Source organism: Cygnus atratus, chromosome 3, assembly GCF_013377495.2.
Source record: "Cygnus atratus isolate AKBS03 ecotype Queensland, Australia chromosome 3, CAtr_DNAZoo_HiC_assembly, whole genome shotgun sequence".
In the NCBI taxonomy this organism is placed as follows: Eukaryota; Metazoa; Chordata; class Aves; order Anseriformes; family Anatidae; genus Cygnus; species Cygnus atratus.
The window spans coordinates 24,084,042-24,104,819 of record NC_066364.1 but is presented as its reverse complement, the minus strand read 5'-3'; the positions used below and the strand labels follow the sequence as shown (position 1 = coordinate 24,104,819).

At 34.8% G+C, this 20,778-nt stretch overlaps 1 protein-coding gene across 1 annotated transcript in view; it reads left to right on the top strand.

Annotated features, from left to right (window-relative positions):
• Positions 1 to 20,778, top strand: part of CSMD1 (CUB and Sushi multiple domains 1) — a 1,150,797-nt gene that overhangs the window by 152,102 nt on the left and 977,917 nt on the right. The gene's annotated exons all lie outside the window — the stretch shown is intronic.

The following is a 20,778-nucleotide window of genomic DNA, read 5'->3' as shown; positions in this document are numbered from 1 at the left end:
ACAGGGGACAAGCGAGGAGCAGCAGCAGGGGGTGTCAGAGACTGTGCTGAAGACAGGCTCCCTGCACTGTTGATCTGGAGCCCAAGCCCAGGAGGCTGGGCTGGGCACAGGGCTCAGGCATGTCTAAGTGCACTCAGGCTCCTGATGGAAGCAATGGAAAATATGGAATTATTTAATCAGCAAAAAACAACCTTGCTGCACACTTTTGCCCAGCATCATTTAAAAAATCGTTTCAACAAAGCATACCTAAACAAAAATACTGCTGTTCACGTGCTGAGATTATGGGTAAATTATCAATTTATAAGCACAAAGTTTTATTTGTATATGTGTGTACATACGTTTCCATTTCCTGTATTTTAATCATATTTCATATATTTATTTTATTTAATATGTATGCTTTATATTTTTCAAAGCACTTCAGAAATGTTAATTGCTAGACATCATCAATGAGTAATTTAGAAAAGAAAGCAGGTTGTGGTTACCATGTGCAAATAAGGAAGGAGAATAATGTAATTAGGAAAAGAGTCCGTGTTTTCCTACAGAGTGGATGCCTCTTGTCTGTGTTACGAAGATAACAAGGCAGTAATGTAGAGACTGGTTGAGAGAATGCTGGCAAACACTGTTCGTTCAGCTTGAGCTTTTTTGAAAGAGATCTCTCTGAAATTCAAAATAAACATATAAACACAAAATAGCATCATCACAAGGATATTCACTGCATACTTCTCAGAAACTATGCACTTAAATTCCATCTAAATGGAAGTATTACACATAATTCTACAGAGTTTGGGAGAATATATCTGGCTGTTTAGTACCTTAGAGATAGAAACTCAGAAAGAATTCAAAAAAGTAAAGGCTTGCCCAGCATTTTGTAAATAACTGCTTCAGGGTTTCAGTGAAGGATTTTTGGTTGCTGATTTCTGTTGTCATTGCTAATGGAGAAAGCTCTAACAGTTAAATTGTTATTCTCTTTCCTAGGGCAACTTTAAAATCACTTTAGTATCCTTCATTGTAGTTTTAAAACTATAATTTTAAACAACGTATATTTTTATATTTCACACATACATAATATTAGATAATATTATACTACTCTACCTGTCCTCATACTTATGTACAGCTTAGAAAGGCTTGTTTCTCTACAAAGGTAGTCAATAAGAGTAATACCACATAGTTTGAGTTGTCCCACTTACTTCACTTTGAGGCTAAGAAGACAGATGTCTTCTCAGGATCACACTTAAATCAAGATTAATTTCAATGAAGTTGACATAAGTTAGGTAAATATTAAATCACACTTGTTTTTGAACACTCACTGATTATTTCTCTGCTATTTTTATCCTTTCTATCTGGCAAAAGTATATTATAAGGGGAATAATTGTTCTTCATTGTGTCATTACATCTCTAAATATATGAAGTTAACAGTTCAGTCATCAGAACACAAATTTATCTTGGCTTTATACACATTTTATATTTATTTATTTAAAACAACTCTCCTTTTTTGAAAGACCATTTTGTTTATAAAAGAACAGTATGAAATAGTATGATCATCTGAGTAAACAAGACTTAAATTAATGTCAGTTTTAGGCATAAATTTGAGTTTTACTATATATATTTTCAAATTTCAAGTAGTGTTCCAAATTAAACATGTAAGAAAAAGAGATTTGTTTCAATTGTTCTCCACTTAAATAATCTTAAGTGACTTCTTTTGAGGTGCAACACTGCAATACATTGCATAAAGAAAATTTAAGTTAACAATAGCTGTTTCTATACTAACAATACAAAAATGTGTATGTTCCTTGGTATGCTTGAATGAGCAGGTAGAGATGTACCTAGAGTATTTTACACACAACTAACCTATGGAATGTGTTTGAAGGCTCTGGTGTTGGGGAGAAATATGAGAATAGAGTGAAATTGGTCCCCACTGGAATTTAATCAAATAACCTTTGTTTTCTGTTCATAATGTAGTTTTCCAGTTGAATTCACGGTAATAAAAGGAGGTTCTGAGTTGAATATTACAATGATGTAGCTCCCATTACTTGTGTAACACCATGAGATCTCAGAAAAGGATGAGGTTAGATTCTCAGTTTCTAACTACTGTTTTAAGATTCAAATTTTGAAAAGAAAAACATTCCTTGGATGTGGTGAAGAAGGAAGCAAGAGATTTATTTGAAGTAGCAAATGATATTTTGAACTGATTCCAAAAATTTTCTCTCTTTTTATACCATTTGCAACTCATTTGATGTAGACTCGAATACAGAATGACCATGTTCCTGCTTTGCAAGAAGTCTGAGCACAAGAGTGCGTAGCCTTCTGATGTGCTTCCCAGTGTTTAGTAACACAAAGCTGCAATTTACTTACTGTTAGTTAATCTATGTGCTGTCTCCATCTTAATTTTTGCTCATCTTTAACACCAAAATCAACAAGGGCATGACAGATGAATAAAATAGAAACCTACAAAGGTACCTATTATTCCCAGAATGTGGTTCTGAAGAGTTTATGTCATGGTCAGCAACTGTGCCTATGGGAAAATTCTTCCCACAGAATGTATTTCTGTTCAGCTTGACATTTCACATAAAGGAAAAGAGAATTTGATTCCAGATGTCTGAAGCTCCTCTGAAGAACGGTATTCTTTAGAAATTGCTCTTTATTTTAATACCATTATCCTGTGATTTTTTTAAAAAAAAAAATTTCTTATTTAAAGAAGGGTTCAGTTGACAAATAATTATCAAAGAGTAACTTCAAAGTTTTGGCATTTCATCTCCTTTTTCTTCTCAGGGTTCAGTTATACCTGACTTCTTGAGTAATTTTACCTTTCTGGACATTCAGTAGCATCTGGAGATAAATTTAAGTAATGATTCTTCATAGCTTCTTTGCCTACAATTCCCATGGGAGCTAGAGTTGTTAGAGGGCAGCCTCCTGCATCTCAAACCATGAAGCATCTACAGTTATTTGCACAGGGAACAAGAGCAACTACTGTGAACTCTGTTCCTTCCCTCCAAAATTGTGGAAAGAAATAGGTAATAAAGCCCACTGGTAAGAACAGGCTTTATTGAGCCACATCCAAATGCAGTCTTTTTGTTCAACTTCAATGCAGCCGATCCATCTTGGGTGTCTCATCTGGGTGCTTTGGCCTTGCTGCTTCCAGTTATTTATTTTTCGCTTTTCATCAATGATGTGCCTTATTTCTCACCTCACATTCAAAGAAGTTTCAATATTTTAAGTGAGCAAAGCTTGCTGAGGAAGGCAGTCAGTTTCATATGCTGCTATAGGAAAGGAAAAAGAAACACTTGGGCACATTTTTTTTCAGGTCTAATATAAGAAAAATTTGAGATAAATACAAACTGAGTTTGTCTTAAATGCGTTCATCTATCAGTTTGAAAGATGATGACTTCATAAAAGAGAGGAAAAAGGCTCACAAGCTCCCAGTCCTACAGTACAGTCCATTCTACAACTTTAAAGTTGTTACATACAGTGATTAATAGTCATATTGTGATCATTATGACAAATTTGCTGTAGTTATATATATAAACACACAAACTGAAAATATAAATTATGACATTTTACTACATGGCATTCAACCAGTGATTCCTATATATGTACCTGTCTGAAAATTGTCTGAAATAAATCTTTTAAACTCAGTGCATTTTAATTGTCATAAATGAAAGAAACAGTCTAGAAGAGTTTTAGCTCCAATTCAAATGTTTAATGCTAGACTCAAAACCGTTGTAAAATGTTACTTTATTTATTTTTTCCTGGGAAGCATATAAAGCATTTCTGAATTATCGAAGAAGAATGCTCTGTGATTTCCCTATCAGATGCTAGCATATGGCAGTAAAAACTGGCACCCCTGTTCATTTTCAACATCTATCATGCTGCCTAGTGAAGTGCAATGATAATGAATGCTGTTGCTTGTATTCTTTTGGGGGTTTCTCAGTTGAGGATTTAATACCACCATCTGGGACAAAAATGCTTTGATAGCTCAGCTCTTTCAAGGCAAAACCAAAATCCTGTGTATGAAAGTCTGCAAGTACAGTTCAGTTAAAGGTGTTTTTTCTTAATTAATAACATAAAGAAAGGAATGCCTTTTTTCTGTTCTTGCTGAATGAGAGCTCTAAAAGAGCAATTTCCTTTTATTCTGAGGGGGGGAAAAAATAAAAATAAAAATTGTTTTCCAAGAGTTTTCTACTGTCTCAGAATATTTTCAGTAAGAATTTCTGAGGAAGAAAATCTTGGCAAGGTCTCTCAAAAACACATCCATAATTAACGCTTCTATGATAGATGCTGGAAGGAAGAATCAAAGCCTTTTAAAAACACTAAATAACCTGGGAAAGGACAGAGTCAGTATTTAATCAATAGAAATTGCATTGACTGTCAATGAAGACTGAACGCTGAATATATTTGTTTATTTCTATTGTATCCATTCATTTTACAGGTTCTTGGCATATATTTACATAATAACAAATATAGCTGCTTTTGGAAGAATCCAGTAAGAGAGTGAAGTTGGTCCAGGGAAGGATGACCCTTACTAACAGTGACTAATAGTGACTAGAATAGTATGACCCTTAGTAATAGTGACTGTCATTGGGTTTGTAACACGTCATTCCTGCAGTTACCTGAACATAAATTTTCCATAGAAAGATGCAACAGTGCTGGGCTTGTAGCTTCTCTCTCCTATTAAGAACCGGCAGGACTGCTGACCCCCACCATCACCTGGAAACTTTTGGAACCACCACAATGAGGACTGCATTTAGCAGGTTTTGTACTTGTACCAGCAGAGGTACCAAAACCACTTAATTGTAGGGCTGTGCTAAGCATCTGGGAAAGAGGGAAGTACCTGAGACATCTGTTGGATTACACTAGAGGGAGCAGCTAAAAAAGACTGAATATTTGTCAGTCTATTTCATAGAATCATAGAATCATTCAGATTGGAAAAGACCTCTATGATCATCAAGTCCAACTGTTAACCTAGCACTGCCAAGTGTGCTCCAGACACAAAGATGTGATTTATAAATAGGCTTTTGGGCTTAGAAAATAACTGACTAGATACTAGCAGCTCATTTCATTTGCCATATTCAGCGTGTTAGTTAAGCTATGCAGACCTCAGTTCTCTCCTGCAAAAGTGTTTTGTTCTTACATAGAGATCTTGCAGCACCAGGCAGTGGCCATAATTTCTATGAACTGCTACAATACCATCATAATTTTTATATTTTTTCATCTTTTTCAGTAGGCTTAATAAGAAGTAGCTATAGGTAGTTGGGGCAACACCTGCAGAGTTGCATCATTCTGACCTAATGGGGAGGAAGATAAGGCAGGATCCTGATTCACCTCTACTCCCTCTTGCAGCTGCGGGCAACAGCAAGGATTTTAGAACTACTGGTTCTGGAGAAGCCAGGAAAAGGACTGGAAAAAAAAATAAAATCCTATTTTGATCGGAAATGTAGACGTCTGATTTGAAGGCTTTCATTACATCTATGTTTTTGCACAGCTTATTCTTCCTTCCACAGAAGGAAAGTCATTGATCTCTCTGCCATGGAAAGGAGAGATTTGGAAATACTGCTCTGTCATAGTTCACCTGTAGTATGTTTGTTTTTCTCTTTGAGGGGTCAAGTTTCTGAATAAGATTATATCCCTATGAAATACCACTGCGTGGCATGATGTGTGTGCACCACAGAAGGGTGATGCAGTCTAATCAGGCTGCCTACACATAGGAAACATAGGTACATAGGAAACATTAATTGGCATAACCTTTAAGAGGAATTCCATCAATATTTCTAAAGTAGGAACATGGTATTTCATGGCATTTTTTTTCCAGAATTTACATTTCTAGCAAAAATTCAAAACTAAGAGAAAAAAAAATTTCCTTTTTAAAAATAATATTTACATAGAAGAGTTTACTTTTTTTTTCTTTTCACTGACCACTGGGAATATATAAACAGGTTTAGATAAGGTATCTTCTTCCATGACAGCTAAATCTGCAATAATAAACCTCTTAAAGACTCTTAATAACTTTACACAATCTGTAATAATAAAATAAAAAATAAAAATAAAAATAAAAATAAAAATAAAAACAAAAACAAAACAAAACAAAAACATTGGTAGTTATTGGATTTAAGATTCCTGTTTTCAAAAATCTTATTTCAGTTATCACTGGTGTATTTTGACTTTGTTTCAGAATCTTCTCTTTTGAAACGAAAGGTGTTGGTGCTTCAATGAGTGCTATCCCTAACTTTTATAATGTCTATCTGAAGTGGTTTAGCCAGGATTTACTTATAAAGACACAGTGTTAGAATGTTGCTGTTGGCCCAGGTGGTTTGCCAGTAGGAAACCCTTGCCAGGTTGTTTCCCTCCTTGGAGAAGTTCATGATAGCGGTTTTTTGTTGCTGGTTTGGCTAGTTTTTTGTCACAGAAAGCTATTGAATTTCTAGAAATGTGCATAGTCCTACTTTTCTGAACATGGCGATAAGCAGCAGCAAAGATATTCCTCAAGCTACTTTTCCATCACTATTACAGCTCAAAGAAGTCTACTCAAGTAATAATTGTATTTTTTGGTGGCCTCATCATTGCTTTCTGTGGATGATTAGGGTTTCTGATAACTAAGTTCCAACCAAACATTCCTCCTATTTTTTTAATCATTTATTAGAAATCTTCAAAAAGGCAATCAGTTTTACATTCGACATTTCTGTGGGCACATTCCTCCATTTCTCTGGATATCTTTCACTTTTATTGCTTTTAGTGCCTATATTTAATTTCATATAGATATTTAATTCCACATAGATATTAGTGTGGATATTCATAAACATTAAGAAGTTGGGTTTGGGTCTGTATGTCTGCAATTAAGTAACCTACTTTGCTTATGGCACAAAAAGCTATTAGCGTCTCCCTAAGACCAATCTGGGAATATTGTATTTTTCAATCTCATTCATATATATATATATATATCATAAAATAAGAAACATCTGTGTTGTGTTTCTTCTAGTAAAAGGACCAGATATTCCAACTGTTGTGTACATCTGGCACTGCTTTTCAGGGATATATATCACATCATTTGTGGCAGATTCTCCAAAGGTTTTCATTTTCTTTTCTGTCTTTAATTTCTATGCTGTTCTGTGCAATGAATTTTTAGACTGCTATTCTTGCCATTGCCAGGTCAGACTCTCTGGTCTGAGCAGATAATGAACAACAGCAAAGTCATGAAAGGCTATAAGACAAATAAAGATGGACATAAAGCAGTTGCTCACAATTGAAAATATTCTTGACCTGAACTCAGTCACGTAAAAAATTAGAATGTGATGCACTGACAACTGGAAATGCACAGACAGGCTTAAATAAAGTATCTCCACCCATTGCAGCAGAAACTGTAATAATAAAGCCTCTTAAAGCCTCTTCATAACTGCATTCCAGCCCTAAGCCAACCATCCTACGCAATTACATTACAGGACTTTTTGATGCTAAGGTATTTTGTGATCCTAAAATACTGCATACAGTATTTTCCTGAAATTAGATTTTTTTTACAAGTTGGGCATATTTCTGGAGCTAGTCTGACTCAAGTAACTGAAATAACTGTTTACCAGGGACAAACAACACTCTGGTGGCATTTGGATTTTTAGAGAAAATGTTCTTCATGAATGTAAAGGTAATCAAAGGCCAACTGTTAGGATTTTCTTGTGTTGCAATTTCTGTTTTAAAAGGCTAGTTCTTATCTCCATGTCTATATTTGGGCAAATATTAATTTGTGGAAATCTGTTTTGATTTAAGTCCCACCTTAAGGATGCAAATAATGTAATTTAATTTTTACCTATTTTCAAAATACCATATCTTCTCTGAAAGAGCCCCTACAATAGTCATGCTTCATGGACAAATAGAAGTAACAGAAATGAACATCTCTTCATGAGTTGGCAGGAGCATGTATAAAGAACCCAATGGTATTTCAGTTGCCACTGCTGAACTGATGGCAGGTATGATTTGAACAAGCCTGACATTCAGCAGCCTCCTGAAGGCTTCTAAATGGGGGGCATGTGGAGAGTGAATTTAAAGTTTTCGGTTAGTGAATGTTAATCAATGATGGAAGGCTGATGGCTGAGGCTTGAGATGACACTGAGGTTGTTTATTTATAAATTGTAAACATCCCTTGTTAATGCAAAGATGCTTTCTTTGGCCACAGGAGGTTAGTTTTTGCTCTGAATCTCTCTGGAGTTAGATTTGTAGGAGTCTTGTGAGGAACAGGACTGGCAAAAATATTACAATTAAATCCAACATGAAGCCACAAGTGGAAATTGAGAAGGAAAAGTCCATCTGTCAGAATAAGCAGGGGAAGAAGATCAACTGGTCTGTTTCACATTGTGGAGTGTTTAAGGTGAATGTATTGACAGCTTATGAATGAATTGACACTTGGTGATAGAAATGGGTCTTTCAGTGCCTAGTGTAAAAGTAAGTTCTGAAAAGTGGAACTAGTTCAAGTTGAAAACAGATGTACATCAGATTTCTGTATATATCCAGCTAAATGTAACCTTATACTCTAAGGCACTTACACATAATGGATTCTCTAGATCCTAATATATTCCCAAATGCATTACACAAGTGTGCTATACCTTCTATGTGACTACTATTTGATTGTACCTAAAAACTCCAAAATTTACCAGAGTTAATATATCTTGAAAAGATTGTGCCACCATTGTTAGGAATAAAAGTTGATCTAGACCTCACTTTATTGTATGTATCTCTTTACAAAGTTGGCATGGCTTCTCATGTTCATTGATAGTTTGAATTTTGCAGTGCTTTTCTGTTTTAAATTGTGTTTAACACTGACTATATAAGCAACAGGTTCTCTTGTGAAGATTAAGTAACATTAAGGGGACAAATGAAAAGTAATATTAGCAGAAAGTAGCATTTTATATTCTGAGTTGAGAAAAGTTATTAGAAATAGTATCAAGGCAAATTGTTTACAAATGGCTTGCAGATTTAGACTAAAACCTTTTGCAGTTTCCCTACTAAAAATATCTTTTTTTACAACAAAGTAGTAATACTCCGTAGTAAATGCCATGACATGTTTCTCGCTTTTTCCTTTTCACTTTTTGAGTTGTTTGCTTCTGCTGTTGGCTAACTTTGTTACAAACCCTTTCAGTTGCTTTTTGCTACCTAAGCTGTTCTCATGTCACTTGTTTCTGAGTAGAAAATAAGAGTCTTAACAAGAGAAATTACTTGAAATAGTGTTCTGTGAAGACTTGTAAAACAAAATATCTTCATTAGATTTTGTTTCTATACATATTCTTGCTTTTCAGTTGAAGTCCCACCCCACATAGTCAAAATAAATAAATAAATAAATAAACTTCTGTGACCTATAGAAATATTAAATTTATAATTTAATGATAAATTTATGAAATTATTTGTAACCTTAGCAAGAAAGCTGCGGCTGTGTATCTCTTGCCCATTTCTCCTCTTAAATTATCTTTGTTGTTGTTGTTCTGAGTTTTTAATTTTCCGTGATGTTGAAATTTTCTGAGTGTTTTTCCATTTGGGAGATCTGCATAGGGTGAATGCATTGACAGCTTATGACTGCTCATGGATTATATTATGATATAAACCTAGACATTTCAAAAGTAAAACATGAAAAATAGATGGGTAGGGTAATTAAGTCTATGATTTCTTACAATGTTAAGGTTTAGGGAGACTCTTGCCGTACAGAGCCCTTTGTTTAATATGTATAAAAGAGAAGGTAACTGCCAGAAAGTTTTCTCAATATGATGAGGAGAATACAGATCAAGTGTTTGATGTTAGTAAATTGAATGAACGTGGGATTAGAAGATGTGTAACGCAACTTTCAGATCAACTTGGCAATGTCCTCTCTATTCCATTGGCGCAGATGCCCTCTCTGCTTCACAGAATGAGAAAAAGCCTCTTATCTTCTTTTACAGGGTAAGGAAAAAAGACGAAATGTGTGTTGCTTTTTCAGGGAAGATCTCTTTAAAGTAAATATAGGCTATACTTCCTTCTTCTAGAGAAAAGCAGACTTTCGCTGCCATATTGTTTAGTCACGCTCAGGAACGTTGGACCTTTTCAGTGCTAAGTGATAAAATTTTCTTTAGAAAACCACTTTATTATCCTTGTCATTAATGCTTGCCCAGATCTCTACCAAAGCCAACAATTTGCCATCTGTTCACAAATACTTGGGAACAAATATATGCGAAGACTTATTTACACCTACAGTTTTCCATGTAGGAAAGGACAAACCCACAGGCTTAGCCTGATGTGAAGGCCCCAGAATTGATATATTATCAAGATAAAATAATTTTCAGGTATCTGAATAAGAAATCTAAATAAGCAAACCATTCAAAATACAATCTTGTTTTGGACATTAATCAGGAAACTAACTGTATGAAAGAAAGAAGTGCAAAGTACCTCTATTCAGTAATGATAGCTAATCAAGAAAAAACCTGTAAGCATTAGACAAAGGACATCCTTTCCAACTAATTGTTTTCCTCTAAAGCAGCCCTAAATTCATCCTAAGAATGAGCACTGCCTCTGTTAAATTTAGCAATGTTTTCGTTCTCTTTTGAAACATACTGAAATCAGCATGTCAGTTGATTGAGTACGTAGAATAATGGTGACATCCATGTGACCTGCTGTTTCATATACACATCTCCTGTCACATGAAACACTTTGATCTGTAGCAGTTATTTCTTTACTTAGGAAAGGACAACTGTGAAAGTACTGGCCTGGGCAGTCACAGAACTAGCAAAGCTGGCTAGATCCAGACAAAACTGCTGATTACAGAATATATTTTTTTCATTCATTTTGGGTAAAAATACTTCACACACCTTCCCCTCAAAACTGGCTCAATACACCCTCTTACAGATAAGCTAAAGTGATGTGTGAACCTAGTATCTGAAATTGAAAGACTAGTACTGTGTAAAGCAAGCAGAGATGCAGTCATAGTAGAAATCTGAGCCTCCCCAGAAGCATGTACAGTATTAAGTTGTGCTGAGAACAATTCAAGATTATGAGTTTTGAAATGTCAATAATTATCTCACAGAGACAAGACAGGGACAGATAACCTTGAGATTAGGCAAGTAATCAGCTTGTTTTTAACTACTGCAGTCTTTGGGGGTTCTATGACTTTTATTTCTTCTATTACTCTACTGTTTGACAGCGTTGTGCTCTTTGGCTCCTTTCGTTTTCTGTTTTATTCCTATGGTTTCCCCAGAATACCTCCAACTCTGACTTTCGTCTGTTCATCAGCAACCAGCCTAACTTACAATTACAGAATAGAATCCTCACATCTCTAAGGAGACTACGTAAATTTTCATTAATGTCTTCAAGCAGCCAAAGTGGCATTCACAAAAGTGCTGTTTTGGATGAAATCTATCTCTAAAATCAGTGCAAATTTTATCACTGACTGTAACAGGCGTATAGAAATGAGAGCAATGCTGAAGTCATGGAAACCAACTCTTGGACTGTAGAATGGCATGAACAAAGGAAGAAGTGTGTTTTTCATTCAACCAATACTTAGAAGTCTTTAAGTATTCCAGGGAGTACAGGCGAATGTTTAAAAAGCAAAATTCAAAGGACAAAAGACACTAAAGCCTTTTGTGGCTGCATATCCACTATTAAAAAGGAAAGGTAGCCTGAGAGATTAAAAAAATAAAGTAAAATAAAGTAAAATAAAGTAAAGTAAAATAAAGTAAAATAAAGTAAAAAATGCTAAGTATATGTGGGTTATGTAACTTTTTAAAAATATGTAGTCTGTCCCTTTTTTTTTTTTTTATGCCTTGATGTCTTATATCTAGATTAAAAGCCTAGCTGCAATGGAAGGACAGACTAGTACTGCATTTTCTGAAAAAATAACCAACATGCTTGGACAATTTAAGGCAAAGTTATATGAAACTTAACAACCTGAAGGACTTAACAGTAAATGCTGAGATAAGATTCAGTCCTCCCTTCTTTAGCATTCACCTAGATGGTGAAACATTTCTTCTACGGCAAGTGCTTAAATTCTCTGGCTAATCAATGGGACAAGCAGGGAGCCAGAAATAGGTCCTGCCAGAATAAATTTAGGAAAAACCCTTACCTAACACCTAAAATTTAGGAGAAATTTTGATGTCTAATTACTTTACATCATGAGATGCTTCTTTAGTTGGTGCAGGTTATGAAATAGGGTAAAAAAAAAATCTGAAACCCATTTTTTTTCAAGAGTGTAGTAGAGGTTTTATTTTTTGCCACTTTATTCATATCAGATAATATTTGAGATAAAAAGAAGAAGTTTGGAAGTTCAGAAGGCTTAAATTTTCTGACTACCTACATGCCTTGTCACAACTGTGATCTCAATACTGAATTTGTGAAATAAAAGAAATGGAGGGCTATTGGAAAAAAAAAAAAAAAAAAAAAAAAAAGTAAATCAGACAAATTAAAAATCTCCCAACAGTTTTGTTTCTTTTCATTTTTGTTTATTTGATTATTTCAGTACAGAACAACTGTGAAATGAACCTACACATAACGCACATTCCACTGTTGGCCTATCTGATTGAAGGAACATCTGTGTCTACATAACAAAATTTTGTCCTTCAGTTTGCAAAGCTTTCTGAGATTTTGGTTGCATGCAGAACTTCCATTAACATGATACAGAACTCATTGCACCCATAAAATACTCATAATATGGAAGTCAGAATCCAAGGATAAGGGACTTGTGTACAGTAAGATGAAATGAAGGAACTGTGTCATTCCCTGAATAGAAGGATTCAAAAGTCTCTTTTGCTTCATTTTCAGCTTGCTTTTTTTCTACGTGCAACATAACTTTGGGAGACATGTAAGTAATAGCTGGAGATGAGATTTTCTATATTCATAGTTAGAGGTTATACATTATCTCTCATCTAAATTGTCATGTGGGATTCCCTGTAGTCAGTGCAAATAAGCTGTATACATTTTCTGGATTGGGTCACAAGGAGAAAAATATGGCTCAAAAATAGCTGAGTTGGATTTCCCTTATTACCTGTTGCTGTTTGTTTTTCACATAGAGAAGATGGAAGGAAGTGTAAGGTCACTGATGGTTTTACAGGAAGGCTTAAAGAGTGTGTTCTTGAAAAGTATTGATGAAATCAGTAAATTGAGCATCTTCAAATAAATGAAAAACAAATATTAACAATTATAGCTGTTATACAGGCACAAGCAGAAGGGTTTCAGTTTTGGATTGCCCCACAAAAAGTCCCAAACTAAGTGGTTAAAAATTTAAAAATAAGCTCAATGCTTGCTAAAAGTGCTTGCTATTGTCCCAGCAGAAGAAGAGAGGAATGCATGGGGCAGGAGACTGAGAGGAGGACAAGGAGATTGCTGAAAGGAAGTAGCTAAAATCCAAGGGAAGGTCTTTGGGGCTGGAAGGAACTAAGAAGGATGTTTCTTGGGTCACAAAGGTCATTACCATGGTTCTTCACGGAAAGTAGCTTATTTTGTAGAAATAGGGAAACAGATCAAGTATAAACTACCTCTGTGAACTCTTAAAGATTATCTGACATGTTTTAGTTTTTGAGCTGTAGTACTCTACGGAGAAGTGTTGTAACTAAACGAAGCCTTAATTAGCACTTGGGAGTATGTGGCTGGTGTGAAAACTGAGTTTGCACAAACATAATGTAAATATATAAAAAAAAAATCTCTGAAAAATCCCGTATTGTTGGGGTTATGTTTTGTCTTCCAAAATGTCCCCAGGTAATTTTTAAAACACTTGATGTTTCTTTAACTGTTTAATTAAGTAAAGCAGAATTTAAATAAACAAATAAATAAATAAAACACATGTAACTAGAATTTAAATACTGCTTGATTGACATGACTAAATACTAAATGGTGAATTATTCTAAGCTAGGTGACACTGTGGGCAAAATCTTGTCTACTGACGATTACGAGATTAACCTTGGGTATTGTCATCTGAAAAATCTTCATCCAAGCATAAAAATGTAAAAGCTCATATCTAGTAATCAACTCTGACAAACTGAATAGGGCAAGCCACCTGTCTTATAGGACAGTTGAAAACCAAAACTCCTGTCTGTGTTTTTATACTACAATGCTGTTCATTTCAAGTTCAAATGCAAGTTCATGCCTAAAGCACAACTTGCTTACTCAAAAATAACATGCCTTTTTACCCTTGCTTTTGGGAAAGTAAAAATGGCAACATGATAAAGAATAGTAAATGTGTTTCAAAGATTTGAGGTAAACCAAAAATTGATGCTAAAATGTCTAAGCATAAGCTATAGTTTCCAAAAAAATCATAGGGCTTTCATAAAGTCAATAGCATTAATATATAAATGAAAGGATTTAATTCATATATGAACACAGAAAATGAATTAACAGAACTGTAACTATTCAAGTTTTAAGTGACGATATTTTATATGAAGTAGAAGTGCCTGTTATGGGAATGCATATTTTTAATATTGCATGTCAACAAGGCTTATGAATAACATATGAATTTATCTTTACATCTGGGGGCAAAGAACACCATAATACATTGTAAGGTTAATACAGTATTTGTAGAAGATAGTAACATATTTATTTAAATATTTAATGGAAATTTCAGTTTTTAAACCAAATTTTATGGGCTCTGAAACACTAACTTTGAAAATCTGATTCTGGAGTTTGAAAACTCTCTTGGGTAAGAAAATACTAGTTTTCAGACTTGTCTTGTCCACTAGGTTTAAATATTTCTAGTATGTTCGGCTAGATATAAGATTAGGCTCATAATTTAAAGAAAATCAGTATCTTTGAAAATCATCCTAGTTTGTTCAAATGTCAAAGTCTGACTTGAGAAAGACGGAGTTACGCATTCAAAGGTCAAATTATTGGCACCTATTTCTTTAAAAATCTAATATGAATGATTTATTTTAATTTATATAATACTTGATCTGAGAGTTCTAAATGAATAAATATTTATACAGATTTTATCACTACTTTTATTTTAGAACTCATATCTACTGTTTGGGGAGCAAAGATTAATGACAGATTATTTTAAAATAACTGGCTTTGTCTGGTCTTGGTTTATGGGGTGACCTAATGAAATATCAGGTTAAGCCTATTGCTTTTTCAGGTAATTGTCTCACAATACCTTTAATTGGATGACCAAGACCAAGATTAGCTAGTTTTTGGCCTCCACCATTCCTCTTAGGAATCCATTTCAAAATCCAGTTCTGTGTCTATGTGTTCATATGCTATTCACATTTTCCGTTTCATGAACTACATCCTTTTCCAGATTTTTTGCTTTCCTGAGATAGTTAAGCCAAGTGCCTTTTGTTTCCTCTTCAATCAGGGACTTTTCTTATAAGTGTACTGGAATTCTGCACACAGTTCCAGGGAGAACATTCACAGCTTCCATACAATGGCTGTATTACATATTGCTATAGAACAGATGGTGACAATGCATCCCAGGATATTCCACTTTCATTCTACTTTCCAATTCTTTGGATCATTTGCAGTTCTCCCAACTTTAGCACATTTATCTCTTTGAAACTCAAAGGTGACCCATCACTTCTTTTATATATCCTGCTTTTTCTTTGTAATCTACATCATGCTCTGTGCTTCATCACACATCTAAAACCCTGCTTTAGGTGCCGATCTTTAACATTGCATTTGGAAAAAAAAAAAAAAAGAGAAGAGAAGAAAAAAAGAGAAGAAAATTTCAGGCATCTGGTGTCAGGTATCGTGTTTTAATAAATCTTGGATTGTCATGTTTCAACGTACTCTACAGCTATATGATAAAGAAGCAATCCAACCAACAAAAAAGACTGATAAACAGATAAACATGGGTGAACAAACTGACAATGAAACACATGCAACTGATGATTGCAGTTTCACAACTTTTTCCCATTTCTTGGCTGCTCACGTCAATCTGTTCATACAGATTCCAATTAATAGGAAAGACAATTATAATTTACAATGTATATATAATTTTGAACACAAATGAAGGATTGTATTTTTTTCCCCCTCTGGAAACTTTTTTGCTATTAATGGAAGTAGGATTGATTCGCTCAGGTAAATACTCATAGCACTGCATAATATATAACAAATCCCATGGTGGACTATTAGCTTCTGCTTGATAAGAATATTGTTTTCAAGGTTTCCTGTGAATATTCCACATGTAGGAAGATGAGTGTTAGGTAGGGAAATGAGGCTTGTTCTCTGCTTATAATCCTTAATATGAAAATCCTGTTGTTACTGTTTAAATGCAGATCTTTTAACTCTTAAGAAGATGAACATTAGTTTATAAATGAAAAGGTAAATAAGATGTTGATTCACTGATGTGAATGATGTCTTCCTGTGATCAGTGTTTACTAGTTATTTGAAAAAAAAAAAAAAAAAGGCAAATAAGATTTATTTACCAACACTGCAGCTGTGCTCCTAATAAGAAATCTGTCCAATACAAAATACAGCCAAATCATGATTCATAAATTTGCCATAAAGGGACAAATTTTGATGAAAATGAATAAAGCAGTAGCTGTAGCTTTGAAATTTTCTTTCTTATTTATTACTGTAATATATTATCTAAATTTTGCACAACTGATAGTAAACTTTTCCCTAATGTAAGCAATTCCTTTGCTATCTTTTCTGCTAGACAATTTCTGTATGTATTTTTTGAATATTTTATCTCAGATCTCATAATTATATACAGTTGAGTTTCAAGATACAAATCTAGTACAAAAATGTCAATCAATTTATTTTCATTTTTTGAAACTGGCTTGAAAAGAAGTTTTATAATGGTAAAGACTGGAGATCAAAGGTGAACAGAGATGCAACAAAATTTGGTAATATTGGTGGAGCTTGCCTGAACAGTTGTCTACAGAACTGAATCAGCAAACATAAGTGCATATTGCTGTCACAATCCTTAGCTGAAGATTTTTTACAGCTAAATTTGATAGTGGGAACTGGGGCATATGCCTCGAGTTCGAATCACTATGGCATTTTTGAAATCCAGGGAGATAAATTGCTACCAATTTTTGTCCAAAGATGCAGGTTAGACTCATACTGTTTATTGACACTTTTAAATGCCAAGTTACTTCAGTGAAGAACATAATGAGGAGTCATGACAGGTAACTTTGACAATGAATTTAACCTACACTTTTGAATGATTGCCTACAATTCTGAATGGAATGATTTCTTGAGACATGGCTTCCACAGGCACTTGTATGTGGACTTGTATGTGCAATTATGCCTTCTTTATAAGGTTAGGATAGTCTGACTAATTGAAAGCCCAAATATAAAAAGTATTAACAGATATTTGAGTTATAAACAGCATGTCTTTCAGATTCTCATGTGTCACAGAGGAGGCTTATGCCAAGTCCTTTGGGCCTTATTCTGGGTCACCTTGAGGCTCATCTACATTGAGTTGAAGGTAGTGTGCATCATTACCTTCCCAGAAAAAAGAAACACTGGAGTTTGTTGTGTAAATACAGCTGAATAGCTTCATGTAGTTTGGTCAAGAGTGCTTGGCAAAGAATGTCATAGTAGTGCTCTCAGTGCACTCCAAGTTACCCTTAAAAGTCAACTTGTTGTGTTCAAAGGTAGTATTTTGGAAATGCACTTGCATTTGGATCTGTCCCAAGATAACAAATGGACTTTGGAGCTCTGAGGCATGTGGTGCAAAGATACATCTCTAGAGATCCACATTCAGTTTAGACCATAAAAGATGGTAGTTGCTGAGCCAAACTGTCTCTGTCAAGGGCTATGCAAATGTACATGTATTATCCTTTCCAGCTCTCATGATTCTGACTGCTCACTGCTGAGAAGTCTGAACTTGCTCTGCATGGGGTTGTCCGATATTTATCAGACTTACTAACTAGTGCTGAGCTGCTTCTAAGCCTGGCCCCAGATTTGTAAGGTGACATATACACAGAGAATGACTTGCTAATAAATCCTTTTGGCTCCATGCAGGCCCACATCAGACCCAGCTGTATGCTTTCAGTAGCAGTGATTCAGTTTATGTGCAGTTCGAACATATCACCCACAGAAAGTGAGACTGCAGCATATGGAGCAACCTATTAGTAATACTTTAAAAGCTCTTCTCCTGGATTTCTTATACATTCTGCCATGCCTCCTGCAAAAGATTGAGTGTATCTTTCTGGAAACCATGTGAGGAAGCTTTCTCATCTGTGCTCTTCAGGGTAGCTAGTATTGTTCTTAACAGTGACTAAAACAATTTTTTACAGTGACAGCAGAAATGAAATGGTGTTCAGCAAATGTATGTGGTTATCTGCATGGGAGTGAATATATATTGGACTGCACATTTTCTGTCCATGATCTTCTAAGTGCTAACAAAAGTCCAAAAGTCATAAATAATCTGATCCTGAACAAATTAATTAACTTTACTCTTCACGTAGCTCTGAAGGCTTCTGCTCTCTTTCAACCTGTCATGCCAAATAGTGGAATTTCTTTGCTTGTTTTTATATTTGTGCTAAGCTCTGTTATGGAGTCCATGATGAAGACTCTCTCTCCTCATACAGAGGTCTAATTCATTGTGGTGATTTTCATATACTTGTGGAAGGTTTATAAATTATATAAAAGTGCATAGATAGGTTGGGTATACTGTCAGTGTTTGTTTGACATTCACAGTGACCAGAAAGGAAATGAGAGTACAGTTTGGGGGAGTTCACCCTGGTATATGGGGCTGAGATGTCACAGACTTTCTTGAATCTTTTATTTTGAAGTTTGCAGTAGTTTTACTATAAGCTCTCTGTCTGTAGGCCTTACACACATGAGTAAAGAAAAAGCAACAGCCTAAATAATAATCTGTCACATGCAGTTATTTGAAACTGAGTAGTAATTGTCTAATTTAAAAAGTGACTTGTCCCACTTTCTTCCCTCCTTTCACAAGAGAGTGTGTCAATAATTATTGTAAATGAAGGTTCAGATGACGTTGCCATAGGCTGTATGCAGTTAATATGCACTGGGTGTTTCTTTTGGAGCAGGCAAGAATACTTTCAGTTTCTTACTACAGTAGTAGATGGATTCAATTAACTAATTTTGCTAATGAAGTATAACAGGAAATGTTATAATTTTAATGCTTAGATTTTTATTATTTTTTTCCCCTTTCCTTGATGGTGGAGGTGGGGGATTAATCAAGTAGTGCTGCCATTATAGAGTTTCCTGCCAGGGCTGTCACTGGAGAGAGAATGCAAATTGTGTGTGGAGAGGGTAAGTTTTGCATCTGTCCTGGTAAGAAGAGAGATGCTTACAAACTGGTGAGAGGTCCTGTATGTCAAATACCTATAGCCACAAATTGGCTTGGGTATCCGTTTTCATATGCCCAGATGTGACAGCACCAACATAGATGCTCTGCTGGAGAGGAAGCTATGGAACAATATAATACATAGCAAGTGAGAAAGCCGCATACTATATTTATTCTTTTCAAAAATGTGTAGCAGTGAACAAATTCTTTTTGAATTTCTCAGAACTTTAATATAGCTCTTCTGACTCCGGGTTGTTAACCTTGACCTCCAGCTCTTTTCTGAGTGAGGCATTTAGCTCATACTGCCAGTTTCATCATAACAAATGGTGTAGGTCTCATATTTGCAGAGAAAAAAACTGAAGTGTGCATTCTTTAGGAAATCATTAGCAAATACTACACAGTTTTATTTCTTTTTTTTTTTTGTTACGGGATTAGTACATTTGTAAGGTTCTTGGTCTTGACTTTCTATTTGATAAAATGGATATATGTACCACTTCTCTCCAGCTAGCTAAGGTCTGGGAAAAAAAAAAAAAAAAAGATAGAAATTCAAAGTAGTCCCTGGCTTATTGTTAACTATATGAAAACTCACTAATCAATGGCAGGTTATCATTAAAATTTGCTTCTAAACAGTGACCACACAAGAAAAATATTGTTCAGAAATAATTTGTTAGTCTTTCTAGAAAGCTACATATGTTGTAAGCAAAGAAGTATGCATTTTATATTATTCTTTCTACCAGAAATGGCAATATTGATTCTGTACTATCATTTTATACAGTTCTCTTGGCAGAACCTTATGAAATGTATGTCTGAAAGTCCAATTTAGGCATGAAACTCCAATTAGGCAAGTAAGATTATTTCTTACAGAAGTATATAGAGAGACAAGCATTTTAAAAAGAACATAAGAGACAGTCATTTCCCTGTTGGTTATATTAAATAAAGTCAGGAAACTGAATTTATATGTGCAGCATAGTTCCTATATGCTGCAGGACTTTGGTCCTTTGGCTAAAGCAGAAGGAGGAGACATGGTTCTGTAACACATTTTATTCTTTTTTTCCAGTGTCGCTACTGGGAGCTTCAAGAAAATAGTAACTCTTCATTTTACTGTTCATCTTGTGGATTTTAATATATTCATTAAACGTAGTTATGACTAATCAAAGGCAAAACCAACAGGGGATGGGTTATGATTCCTCAGTGGTTAAATTAAGCCTGTTAGGCCTCAGGTTCTATAGACATGTTTCAAAGACCAATACTGTCACTTATTCTTCTGAAACAGATGAAATAGGGATATACCAGAAGTCTGAAATTTCCATAGGGATGCTGTTTTGACAACTGCCGGTACCAGAACCAGGGTGTCTGTCTTAGCACAGAACAGTCTTAGAAGTCTAGCGTTGCTTCAGGATGTAAAAGAATATAAATAACTCCTTAGTGAATATTTTTGTGTGAATGTATCAGTTTTAGACATTATCCAGAATCCCAGCTTTTTGAAAGAGAGAGAGAAAAAAAAAAGTCTATAAATTGCTTTAATCATGTAACATATTCAAGGAAGTGATGAATGACTGGTAGCAAATAGCTTTATTTCCTGCATAACGATG